The following is a 13,017-nucleotide window of genomic DNA, read 5'->3' as shown; positions in this document are numbered from 1 at the left end:
TCCACATCCCTCCTCTTTCACTCACTGTTCCCCCGTTCTCTCTCATGCGTTCCTCCTCTACCATCTCCCTCTGTCCTTCTCCGTTCTCTCTTCATTTTATTTGTGCTCCCTACCGTGGTCTCTTTCTTTCTGGAGCTTCATATGTCACATAACCCATGTCCTAACTAGATAGCTACATAAATTCTCTCATTTTTCCGCAATATCCTACCTCGCACACTCCGCCGACTTTCATACCCTAGCTTCCTCCCTCCCCCCCCCCTTCTCTCTCTCTCTGGAGCTTTTTGTCTTAAACACCACGTCCTAAATCGATACATAATTCTTTCATATTTCCACATTATCGTATTTCACACACCCCGTCGTTTTTCATATCATCACTTCCTCACGTTTTCCTCTTCACGGGCCCATCACTTACCTCTTTCTCGCACCACTTTACTTTCTTCAAGCACTTTTTTAATCATATATAATCTTTGCTAGCACTACATTTTATATAGCGAACTTTGTAAAAGAAAAAGTCAGGTACGGCAGTACATACATCGATCAAACCTTTCAGTATGTTTAACGTTTTTCGTTCTTGCTATTGCCAGACGATTTTGTTGTGAATGCCTATATGCATCGTAACGTTTATCCCGTGATCCAAATGTGGCCCGCCTAACCAGAAAGCTCTATTAGTCGATCAGTGTGGCCTAATCATTTGTCTGCTAGTGTACTACCCAACGTTGCTATTTGTAGTGCCAGAAAATCGATGACCCTTCAGCAGCTAGCACGCTTTATTTCATCAGTTTCACAAGAAGTCATTCGTCTTTCCCTGACAGAAAAGGAAATCTTGTGCCCTCCTCCCTCCCCCCCCCCAAAAAAAAAGCTTGGATGACTCTGGCTGAGGATATCTTTTGTAGACAAGGGGTGTAATTACTTTGTAAATAAAGGCAAGGAACGTGAGAAGCCCGTGTTTACGACTCCTGAGCTGATCTTGTGTACTGTACATTGAAAGGCAGACCCTGCGAAGAACGATTCATTGGGCGACGTCCTTCCTATACTGAACTACTGCTGTTGGAACCTGTGGCAGTGTGGGATGTAGACGTAACAATTCATATCTTTGAATTTTTGAATGTTTTTGACACTTTTTCAGTAGACAGTGCATACCACTGCTTAGTAGCTCTATTTGGGAAACTGAATTTCCTTGTGTGTGTGTGTGTGCGTGTGTGTGTGTGTGTGAACAGTATGACTCAGCTTTCATGTAATTTTGGTCAAAATTGATGGAAGTACTGAGGGTCAACCAGTTTGTAAACATATCACATTTTAGAGCAACAGATCAAAAAGTCAAGGTCACAGGGTCAGATCAAAATCAGAGCTATCAAAATCAACTTAAGCAATTTAGACCATACTTAGGGGAAGGTTTGAACTCAGGGCAATAATAAAGTGATTCAGTTTTGAGCATAGTCAAAGGTCACAGAGCAATGTCAAAGTTCCACCTGCGTGTGTGGTGTTAATAAAATAACTCAGTTTTGATCCATTTTTAACTAAATTTGGTGGAGAGTTAAGGGTCTATCGCAGAGTATGCCTAATGTTTCTGAGAACAATAGGTGGCAGGCAAGGTTACTTAAACAGCTTTTTATCCGATTTAGACCAAAATTTGTGGAAGGGCCTAGTATAAGACATGAATAAAAGGAAAAGGTCTTGAGAACATTCAGAGGTCAACATCACAGGGAAAGGTCAAAGTCTTAGGACACAGGGCATGAACAACTCAAATTGTTTTGATCCGATCTTAATCAGACTTATTGGAACGCTCTTTTAAAGGCCAGCTTCACAGAGAAGGTGAAAGTTTGCCCCGTGTGTGTCTGTGTGTGTAATAAATAACTCAGATACACGGTTTAGATATGACTCGGATCAAGCTTAGAGGAAGCGTTGAAGATCACCCAAGAGGTTTATCTATTTTTTTTTTTTAACAATAGGTCAAAGATCAAGACCACATAGCAAGGTCAACGTAAACATATCTTACGCTATGTAAACCAAACTTTCTGGAAGTGTTAAGGTTAAAACAAGAATAGAGATACGATTTTGAGAACAATTAAACCAAGGTCAAGGTCACAGGGAAGGATCAAAAGGCAAGTTCAGCTCCCAGTTTTGACCTGATTTATACCAAAGATGTTGGGGGGGTTAAGGGTCAGGCTAAAATGAAGTCACTCGATACTGAGATTAATCTACTGACGGTCTAGGACACAAAGAAAAATATTCGACCCTTAGTCCAATTGTTGGGAGCCATGTTTGTTTCTTTGGGTACTCCTCCTTTTTATAGTAGTAGTAGTAGTAGTAGTAGTAGTAATGGTGATAATAACAATAATAATAATAGTATAATAATAATACTAATATTACTACTACTAATAATAATACCACTGCTACTACTACTACTACGACTACTATTATTGTTACTACTACTACTGCCATCACCACCACCACCACCACCACTACTACCATCATTATTATTATTTTTACTGTGGTAGGAGCGGCCATTATCAACTCCTTCGATGTAGACAGGGAATGCTTAGTCAGATGCTTTTAGTTATCCAGGAAAGCATACACCACTTTGGCAAACAGCGATATTTGTATTAAAAAACTCTCTCTCTCTCTCTCTCTCTCTCTCTCTCTCACACACACACACAGACACAGACACACACACACACACACACATTGTTCCCCTCCATCAATATTTCTAAATAACTTGTAGGACAACACAACCTTCCAAAGTTCTCCCTCTCTCCCTCATCATACTGTTCTTTTATCCCCCTCTTTCCAACTCTGTCCTTATGTCAGTATTGTTAACTATACCTTCACTTTTGTCTCGTAACAGAACTTGCCCCTAACCTCTTGTCTCCCATCCCTCACTCGCTGCATTCTCATAGGAATCACATTTTTTGCCATCTCTCCTCTCAGTATCCTATCTGACTTACGTCCTGCTTCCTTAGAGAAAAGATTGTATCAGCTAGTATGAAAATCCCTCAAACCTCTTAACTCTCATCTCATATTATTCTGTACTGCATCTCTACATATACAATATTCATCACGTTCTCTGTCACATTTCCTTTGTCGGTGTTCCTGACTTGCACCCTGCTTCCTCGGAAAACAAATCGTACCAAATAATTATAGTATTTCTGGACCTTTCCCTATACCCCTGCATTCTTATTTAGTTCGCCCTCACTATATTTCATCACATTTTTCCCTTCATTTCTTTCATTCTTCACCAGTATTCCTAATGCACTTTATTTTCCTCACAAAAAACGTATTGTGCTAAATGATAACAATATTCCCTTTCTTTATTCCTCCCCTCCTTACATTCATCCCATTCTTCTTCCACTTCTCCCCTCACCAGCAACAGTATTCCTAGCACTTTGTTTCCTTCACACAGAACACCTGATGAAAAATGAGGTTATTTCCCTCAGCTTTTTGTTATTCAATACTTCCTCTCCCTCTCCCTCTACATTTATCATATTCTTATTCGCTTCTTTCCTTCTTCACTGTTATCCATAACATCTTCCATTATACTTTACATGTCTTACCAAATATAACTGTAGTATGCTGCATTTTTTACATCGTCTCTGTTGGCATTCATCGATCGCATTCTTCTTTCACTTCTTTATCCCTTCACCAATTTCCTCATAATATTCTACGTTGCCTTTCAGAGAACAGTTCGTGCCAAATAATAATAATGTTCTCTTAAATTTTTCCCCTTTCCCTACCCTCTCATTATTCTTTTACTCCCTCTCCTTTCGTTGTCACTCTTTCGCTTCTTATGACTTCACCAGTATTCCCAACACCTTCCCTCATTTCTCGTCATTAAGTGTGAAATAATAATAATAATAATAATAATAACAATCTGAATTATCTTCCACTCTCGATTAATCTATTGTTAGTCTTTTACTACGCCTGCTCACGCTTTTATCACATTCTCCTTTCACTTTCTTCAGCAGTTCTTCGTGACATGACATCTTGCCACTTCGTAGAACAGTTCATGCCAAAAAATAACTATCTCAACCTGTTAATCTCCCCTCTCTCTGTCTCTCTCTCTCTCTGACAATAGAAACCTTACCATAACTTGTTCGGGGTTTGCCATCGCCAGACATTTTATTCTACTCTGGCGTGGCGTATCGTTGTCAGAGTGCTACATTAGGTATCCACTACTTTTCTAGAGTTACGTAGCTCAGCCCAAGAAGTACTTCATATTTTATACTTACTACTGTATATCCAGGCGATTTTCTTCTGCTTAAAAGAAAATTGTGGAACTCGAAATGTTAGATACTGAGTTAGACCTTAAGAAGTTTATCCTCCCGCTGAATAAGAATCGTCTGGTGGTAACCTGATGGAAATAGAAAAAAGACAAAATTCTGAAAAGGATTGGCCAACAATACAGTTCTGCTGGTGGTTTGCCTTACAGTAGAGCTTCTGGTAACAGCCTACTACGTACAACCCAACAGGATCGATTTCGGGAGAGAGAGAGAGAGAGAGAGAGAGAGAGGTGGGGGCGAAGGGCTGGCGTGGTCTGTAAGGTTATGACGCAGTTTCTTCCCGGGAACATTGTCTGTTTCATAACGTTACTAATTCTTGTAGGCTTTCGTCTGTTTACTACTTCTACTGCTACTATTTCTTCTTCTACTACTACTACTAGTATTTGGTGCTGTATTTATTCTTCCTGTCAACTCCTGCGACGCATATTTCTGCTGCTCCAGCTTTGTGTTTCCCTCAGTTAACATGTCCCTTTGATTTCGCCTTGCTTACTACAGTCATGGAACCACTACTCTCACTGCGACTGTTACTAGCTGCTGTCGTTCTGATGTGGAACTCTCTTTTCTGCCAGTCTACGACGCAGTTCTGTTGGCACAACGTCCTCTCTTTCGTAACGTTATTGTCTGGTAGGTTTTCGTCTGTTTACTACTACTACTACTACTACTCATCCTAGTTCCCACTGTACAAATGTTACATCAGCCTGCAGCACTATATCATTTTTATTACTATCCTTTGTTTATACTTTTATCCTAGTTCAGTCTATGATGAAACACGTCATTTCTGTTGCCCTACTACTACTACTATACTACTACTTCTACTACTTTTAATGCTACTAATGTTTTCACAACTATCCTTTGTTCCTGTGACTGAGCGTTGATCTGGCGACACCAAGCGAACACACGTCATATCTGTTGACAAGTGCTGCTCGAAATAGACCACACGTTTGGGCATGTATCGTTCTCTTGTCATAATGTTTCATAGTTTTTCGCAATTATTTAGAACAACAACTGAAGGATATGACGCTATCAGTGGATTCTCAGTATGGAAGGAGTGGCATTTAAAGATAGTTTCCTGTTACTATATTATTTCTTTGTCTTGCGGTTTACTTGCCTATTTGTCTCTCGGTCTCCCTGCCTATCAATCTGTCAGTCTACCTGCCTATCACTTTGCTCGTCTGTCTATCAATCCGTCTGTCTATCTACTGAATGATCGATCTGACTATATATCGACCTGCTTTCTTATATTGCATCTAGTGAGACATGGCCAAAAGAATTTCGTGGTATATCCGGACCGAGAGAAGCTACTTATACCAGAACGTGATTTCCAAGATTAGCAAGAATCGTATCAGTCTACCTTCTGTTAGACATTCAATCCCTAAGTTTAACCGGAGTGGCAGAAACGGCGAAATATTGTAGTTCCATACCTTTCGGTCACAACTAATCACCATTCATGCTGATACTCCAAGTCACTCACTCTTACATACGGTGAAGGTCAAAACTTCACCTACTTATCCATCATTATCATTACCATCCAGACCTTCTTTCCCACCCTTATACACGAAATCAAAGAGAATCATCTACGAGCAGAGAAACATCCCAAGCCTCTCTCAGATTAGGATATTTGTCTTCAGAAAAATGTGAGAAACAGAAGAGGTTTAATATTAGGCAAACTTTTGTTCTCGACTGTGTCCCTTCCCTTGATACTCCCACCTTGGTCTCTGCTTTCCTTTTCTCATTTTTCTACCAAGTTCGTCCCTGTACATTCTCTCTCTCTCTCTCTCTCACACACACACACACCTGCACGCGCATGCATTGCATACCTCAAAACTATGACGGAAAAGTAGATTATGTTGTTACTGTTGCAACTCCAGGCCTATCTACTGTAAATGTGAACCCGTCGAACTGCAGGATGAAGTTGCATTCAATCGTCGTCGACCATCCTCCATGAAGTGAATAGTGAAGGAGCTGAGGGATGTACTGTATGTATAACCAGGTAGCAAGGCCAGGAAGGTTGGGACGGGGATATTACACTTTATTACGCTCTTGTATGTTACGTCTCTCATTTGAATGTGGATATACCGTACTTTGGATCAAATACATGCAGGAGGATACTGTTGTGTAATGTGGAGAGCACACTGTTAAAGAAGAGGTGTTACTAAATCTCCAAAGCAACACAGAATAGAGCCAAAGTGATGACGTCACGACACTATGGCAATGATCTGGTTATAAACAAACATGCGACAGACACTTTTACAATATCGTTTCTTGTTTATTTCCTTTCGGAGTAAGGAAATCAATATATAAATGCGAAAACCACGACAAATGTGTTCATATATCAACCTTCTCTTACTCTAGGTGTGTAATATTAGGGAAAGTTATGGGTAGCATCAAAGTCAACAAAATTAGGGAGGCTCGAATTTGTCAGTTTAGGATGCAAACTTCTTCTTAATACCATTTCGTTGTTTTATGATAATATTCAGTATGTCATTGCTGGAAGATGTAAGTTTATAAATCCATCTTTTTTTTTTTTTTTTTCATGACTTGCGAAACTAAGTTTGGTGAATATACTGTACTGTATCATGAGATGACAAGTAGTGTACTTTGGTTCTGTGTCACACAGACAGCACATTAGAATTCAGTACGCAATAAATTTGAAAGAAAAACACAATCTTAGCAATAACTATAAATGTAGCAGAAACTATAGTCCCAATTATATTACCAACCTCTTTTTTAATCTGATTAATATTTTCCCATATTACAGTATGTTCACTGCGTCACTCTGGTATTATATATATATATATATATATATATATACTCTTTAGCTTCAGGCTAGTGATTACAATGTTGAACCAAGCAGTGAACCATTTTTATTGCGTATTAACCCCTTTTGCCTTGATGTTATAGGAGAAACTGCATCGTCTGTTGTGTTTGTTTAGAACCAGTACGCGGTTGTCATGGTTACGTGACGTCACACCGGATCCGTGTGGTGCATCTTATCACCCGTCGAGTCGCTTTAATCAGAAGTGCAACTTTTGTATTAATCAAGTTACTATCAACGTTGAAATTCTTTTTATGGGAGGACCTCTTGCTGTGCTGGGTTTGAAGACTAAGTGCACCTTCTTCAGTTCGAGAAGTTTCCTCTAAGCTAAATAAACTAGTCTCTAAGTAGCCAGAATAAAGTGGATATAAACATCGTGGAATGGAACGAGCTAGGTATTGCATCATTTAAGTCGTGCTTTGTGTACGTCTGCTTGAAAACGTAAGAGTGTCCTGGGAATATCTGGAACTTGAGTGACCATGCCAGATGCAAAAGTCAGCACTCTGATTCCTCTCAATTTTAATCCATCCATCCATCATCCAATCCTACGTTGCCCCAGGAGGAGCGTAGGACCCCGGGGCTAGGCAAATTGATCCTGACATTTAAGATGAAAGTGACCAGCTTCACTCATCCCTGAGAGGCATTACATGAGCAATAAACCCCAACCACCCCCTGGATATAAATTAACCTACACAGGCTCAATCCGATTGGAGCCCCTTAATTACCCACTAAAATTACTAAACCATCAGGCACCATAATTTGATTATATGGTTACCACCCAGCATAGTAAATGGTTTCATGGTGTACAGGAAACCATTTGGCTTGTCACTCAGAGTAGAGTCACCCATACGCAGAAAGAAGAGGAAAGAATGAAAGAAATACAGAAGATGGAGTGTAAAGTCACCCATAAGCAGAAGGAAGAGGACAGAATGAAGGCAAGACGGAAGAGGATGGAAGGAAGAGGGGAAAGGGCAGACACCCGAGTGCAGCACTACATCGAGTGAGTGGATGGTGAGCGTCCCCACCTACCACCATCTGAATTTTCAGTGAGCTAAATAAAACTACCCTTCGTATGTGCGAATAAACTGCTGAAAAGATACTGTTTGTATAATAGTTGTAAAGGGACGCATCTTACTGTATAAAAAGGAAGAGCAAATGTTTGTAAGGGTAGGAGGGTAAGCAAGCATCTACGTACACCCTATGCTTTCGGCTCTGAAGTACACAGGAGAAAAGAAAAAAAGAATGAGAGCGAAGCAGAAGCGGTGGGTTGGATGTGGAAGAAGTCAGGGAGGCTGGAGTGAAACGAAGTGCGTGAGGGGTAGGGAGGGAGAAGGGGAAGGGGGATGGGATGAGTAGGCATGGGATGAGGTGGGTAGGCTCAGAGGGGTGGGTGGGTAAGATGTGGGAAAGGGGATAAGAAGAAGGTGGGTTTTGGGTGGGAATGAGTGGGGTGAAGAGGAAAGGGAGGGGAGTTGGATGGGGGGTGACAAGGAAGGAGAGTGAGCTGGGTAGAGTGAAGAGGTTGGGGAGGAAAGAGGTGGGGTGGGGTGGAGGGAGGAGGAAGTAGGTACAGTGAGGAAGAATGGAGTAGACTTGATTGAGGAGGAAGGGATGGTATGGGTGGCATGGGAGGGGGGGAGATGTGAGTGTTAAGGCCATGTGGGCGCCTGATTCCTTTCTCATTTCCTCATCCCACCTTTCACATCACACACACACACACACACACACACACACACAGCACTAACTTCTCACTGCTTCTTCAATGGTTTGTTTAGGTGATCACACTGACTTGCATATGCTGGAAAGTCAGAGAGAGAGAGAGAGAGAGAGAGAGAGAGAGAGAGAGAGAGAGAGAGTGTCTGAGAGAGTGTATAAGTGTATAAGTCCAGCCAGGGTGACTCACTAAGGACACACACACACACACACACACACACACACACACACACACACACACACACACACACACACACACACAGTCTCCTTGGCAACAGTCGAGGTTTCATACCGATAATACCATTCCCTCTCGAGTGATCTTGTCTTGGCGTACTGTAGAGGCCTAGAGGGAAAGACATAGATAGATAGATAGAGATAGATAGACAGATAGGTAGATAGATAGATAGATGGATGGATAGATGGATGGATGGATGGGTGGACTGACAGACAGATGGATGGATGGATGGATGGATCGACAGATGTAGAGATGGAATATTGAGACAGACAGATATTGACAGTGACAGATGGATGGATGGATATATAGATAGACAGAGAGACAGACAGACAGATAGCTACACAGATAGACAGACTTTTACTACTCTGCCCCCTCCCTCAAATCATCGGTCATTTTGGTCTTGAAACCTTAGATATGTAGGTTAAGGCCAGGTAAAAGGAAAACTGAGGGATATATATATTCACACAGCATACTCTCGAGGGCCTGTATTCATCAACACGAATCAACTTAGGTGGTATGTTGTGGTTATAACTGGTCGTGCAAACGATTATCTACATTGCTACACCTACTAAACAAATCATAGTCAAGTGAGAGTATATGCTGTAACGTGAAGATACGAAAAACAAAATCACATGCCATAACAGGTGGCCGTTCTAGAGGCTTCTTTATCCGGTAGATTGGTTAGGATTCCTTCATAAATGCACCCTCAGTACCCAGCCTCTATACTTGTTTACAGTACTTGAGGGTCGTCGCGATGCGCAGGAGGATGTTGTCACTTGTGTGTGTGTGTGTGTGTGTGTGTGTGTGTGTGTGTGTGTGTGTGTGTGCGCGACATTAACCTCTGCTGCGGGTGTACGTAAGGGTGGTTAGGCGGTGGGGGGGAGGTGTTGGGAGTCCCACACAAAGGCCATGTCCCCGAGCCAAGTAAACTAGAGGTCTCTTAGTCATTCCTTACACTCTTGTATGGAGTTTGTTGGTTTGCTCCTGTTTTCTTAGAGAGAGAGAGAGAGAGAGTTATAAGGATAAGTTTTAGTACAAAGGGAAGCGAACAACAGTAGGCCCAATGGTCCTTTCGGGATGGTTTTGTTAGAGCTGAAAATAAGAATAGGGAAACTAGAAGGCTCCCCATGCCCATCGAACCCTCCAGCCGAGACTGGTAGGAAAAAGTATGAAAACCCACCGTGCACTAGAGAAAAATATAATGGAAATTTCACTGGAAAGTCTGAAAAGGAAAAAAAAAAAAGTCCACATTTACTTCATCTAAAAGGAAAATGTATTACCAAATAAACTTCTGCTGCATTCTACACGAGCCGAAACAGAGAAAAATTCTGTTAGTCACATTTTTGTAATATTCGGCCATGAACAAATTTAACTAGAGCTTCGCAGGCAGATACTTATCCAAAAAACTTTTAAATGTTATAACTCTATTGTAGTCCACCGCATTTCTACAGAATTAGTTCTGTATGTTGATAAATTCAGTTATTTAAATATATTGTGCTTTGGTACTGGAAACGTTTGCTGTTATAAAATATAAAAAAATTCTCCAAACTTTGTAAAAAGTTTCATAATACCGCCAGATTATTGTCGCTCCACGTTAAAAAGTACCGATAATTGGATTTATTTAAAATAACTCGGTGTGAGGAGGATTCCCCCTTTGAGATTTTGGAGGGGGAACTATCAAAGACTTTCTAACAACCAGGAGAAGGTAATGAACCTCTGCTGTTTATGAACCTCTGCTGTTTATAAATCTCTGCTGTTTATGAACCTCTGCTGTTTATGAACCTCTGCTGTTTATGAACCTCTGCTGTTTATGAACCTCTGCTGTTTATAAATCTCTGCTGTTTATGAACCTCTGTTGTAGAGGATGGCTAAGAACGCTGCCAACCCTGCTATCACCAGAGGTCTTCCATAAGCTGAAAACATCCGCTTGACGATCGTACAAAAAAAAAAAGAAAAAACAGTAACGACGCTGTACAACTGAGACCTTATTACGTGAGGCCTCCCTTAAATTGAATAAAGTCGCCTGGCAGTAGTAAGTAAATAATTTAATAATACATCCTCGTACTGTACATTTTCACAGAGAACTCGTTACAAAAGGTTCCTCCGAGGCTGAATAAATTAATCTGATGATGGCTAGAATATAATAAAAGCAGCCGTCCTCCTTCACACCGAGGGTATTAAGTTGCGAGAAGCCGCTGCAAACACATGATTCTGGGTATCGTGACTGGGGCGGCATTGCACAGCCTTGGGTTAATGTCACAGCCACAACAAACACACTCATTTCTGAATGTTTTGTTCGTATTCTGATTTCTTTTTTACTATGACAAATTTCAAGAATCATCATCATCATCATCAGCAGCAGCAGCAGCAACAGCAACAACAACAACAACAATAATAATAATAATAATAATAATAATAACTAGAAAACACTCAGAGGGCATATCTTCGCCAATGAAATTAAAATGGATCCTGATCCGGATCCGTGGAGATACTGTGTGGAATACATAGCATCCGGATCCGCCCCGAAATTTAATCAATTGTTCCTTGACCCATGGACCACTCTTCCACGAAATTTTATTGAAATTCATTGAGAACTTTTGGAGATACTGTGCGAGATACAGAGGATCCAGATTCGAATCCGCCTACAGATTTAATTAATTCTTTCTTGGCTCATGGCCCCCCCTTGCAAAAACTTTCCGTGAAATTCATTGAGAACTTTTGGAGATATTGTGCGGGATACTCCGGATCCGTCCCCATCTGTTAATAATTTCTTTTTTTGGCCCATGGCCCACACTTCTAGAAAATTTTATTGCAATTCATTTAGCATTATTGGAGATATCGTGTCAACAAACACACAGACAGACATAGGTAAATACATAACCTCCTCCAGCTTCGTTGACGGAGGTAATAATATATTCATCTATCATCCATTTTTCCCTCATCGCAAGGGTAGTGGCTCGGGGCTAGGCTGAACCATCCCAACGTTAGAAACGAGGGTAAACAGCCTCGCTCGCTCACGATTATGTGACCTATATAAACTCAGATCATCCACTGGATGTACCCTAAGCCCTTTTGGGGCCCGTCCCGTTTGAGCGCCTTAACACATTAGACCACCAGAGTAATACATATGTCCCTGGGTTACAGGAAGGCATTTGGCTTGTCACTTAGTGTAGATACACGTAACGGCACTATATCGAGTAAATGGATGTTGGGTGCTCCGACTGACTTCATTATAGTAATAATGTAGGTCCCATATTAACCCCTGGAGGTGTAAGACCCGAGCCCAGGCTACCGTAGTTCATAACATCGAAGAACTTGTTTGTCAGCTTTACCGTATAGGAAAACCAGCCACCTCTTTGAGATTCAAACCGGATATAATAATGAAGGTCTATCAAGGTCAACAGGTGCTCAAGGCGGAAAAGTGGGTGTGGCTAATGAGTAACCTGATACAGGTATCATATTCACAGACTGTGTTGGAGGTAACTCGTGTTCGTCTGTACGTTTATCCTCACTCAAACGACTACCATTCACTTCACACAACCATGTCACCTGATAATTAACTGCTATGAACACTTGTTTGTCGCAAATATTAGTAAAGCGCCTTTGGAAATGAGTTACTTATTATTTTCTTCTCACCTGCTGGCCATACCTAGGGGTACGTATTTTCTTGGGCTTGGGAGGCTGGCTTAGCATCTATTCCTGACAAGGTTACTTAAGGATAAGTTGGGAAGGTAACTTGTTTCCGGTCAAGGAAAGTTTATTCTTTTTTGCTATCCCCAGACGAGCTCACTTACATGGGAGTGGCCTTTCGTCGTCTGTAAGTTAAGATTTTGTGAATTACGGGTATGTATTCACACTGTGTTCATAATACGAAGATAAACTTGATGACATACAAGAGAAGGTTAACTCACAAGCCTCGGGGAACGAATTATCTAATTTACTGCTGGAATGCCAGACGATATTACTCGCCACCAAGA

The sequence above is a fragment of the Coenobita brevimanus genome, chromosome 63, assembly GCF_032717465.1.
Source record: "Coenobita brevimanus isolate Jiangsu-jjx chromosome 63, ASM3271746v2, whole genome shotgun sequence".
In the NCBI taxonomy this organism is placed as follows: Eukaryota; Metazoa; Arthropoda; class Malacostraca; order Decapoda; family Coenobitidae; genus Coenobita; species Coenobita brevimanus.
Note: the sequence above shows the minus strand (reverse complement) of the source record.